Source organism: Microcebus murinus, unplaced genomic scaffold (assembly GCF_040939455.1).
Source record: "Microcebus murinus isolate Inina unplaced genomic scaffold, M.murinus_Inina_mat1.0 scaf006_hap2_Mmur4.0, whole genome shotgun sequence".
Classification (NCBI taxonomy): Eukaryota; Metazoa; Chordata; class Mammalia; order Primates; family Cheirogaleidae; genus Microcebus; species Microcebus murinus.
In genome coordinates this window covers 896,784-897,875 of record NW_027438952.1, presented here as the reverse complement: position 1 = coordinate 897,875, position 1,092 = coordinate 896,784, and the positions used below count along the sequence as shown (strand labels likewise).

Here is a 1,092-nt window from a genome sequence, read left to right as displayed (position 1 = left end):
TCGGGGTCCAATGCAGCCCCGGCCAGGCCCAGGCCCCTTGGACTGGGCCACAGGAGGACACAGAGGAGGGTCCCGGCCCCCACGGTAGCGGTGCCGGCAGTTCTCCAAGGGCTTGGGCGTTTTCCAGAGGTGGGAGATGGAGGGGACTGATTTCTTCAGCGCCCCACAAACCACGCCACCCCACCCCACCCCACCCCACCCATGGGACACATCCCCAGAGAGAGATGCCCCATACACTCGCTCCCCTCCCCCTTGCGCTGTGCCCCAGCCCTGGCCCGGGGGAATAGGCGGCAGCCCACCCACAGGGCGGGGGGAGGGGGGCACAGCTGAAAGCGGTTGTGGGGGAGGGCGGCCCCTGGCTGGGGTCAGAGGGCGAGCGCCGGGCGCGTGCGCAGTCAGCGGCGGCGACGCGCTGGGGGTGGGCGGCGGGTAGGTGAAGGAGGCCAGGCGGGGAGAGGAGGGGGGCTGGAAGGTCTCCACCTTGGCGAGTCCAGCCGTGGAGGCGCATCTTGTGTGAGTGTGAGTGAGTGTGAGTGTGTGTGTGTGTAGAGAGAGACAGCCCCCCGCCCCGCCCCGCCCCGCCCATCACCCCGGTCCCTCGGAGCCCGCCGGACCCGGCCGCCGGCGAACTCAACAGGCCCGGCCCGGCGCGGGGCCTGGGGCGGGAGGCGGCGGCGGGGAAGCGCAGAGAGGCTCGGCTTCTTGAGCGGGGCAGGGGCGCCCTCCGCCGTCTAGGGCCACACCACCCTGAACGCCCCCCATCTCCTCTGGTCTCGGAAGCTAAGCAGGGTCGGGCCTCGTTAGTACTTGGATGGGAGACCGCCCGGGAATCACGGGTGCCCTAGGCGGCGGCTTTTTTTTTTTTTTTGCCTCTCGTTCTGTCCCCTTTCTGGGAGCGCGGCGGCGGCCCGGGGTGGGGGTCACCCCCACCCTCAGCGCCCGCCGCTGTGCCTGGCGCCCCAGCCCGCACCGTGGGGCCTCCTCTTGTCCCAAGCCGCGACACCGCCGCCACGCGGCAGCACGCGTGGCATCTGGACTGTCAGGTCTCAGACCAAAGGTCTGCTCTGTGGGAACCGACACGCTGGAGGAAAC

The 1,092-nt window shown here is 70.7% G+C and overlaps 1 pseudogene; it reads left to right on the top strand.

Moving 5' to 3' along the window:
- Positions 1 to 729: 729 nt before the first annotated feature.
- On the top strand, positions 730 to 848 carry LOC142866604 (uncharacterized; annotated as a pseudogene).
- The last annotated feature ends 244 nt before the right edge of the window (positions 849 to 1,092 follow it).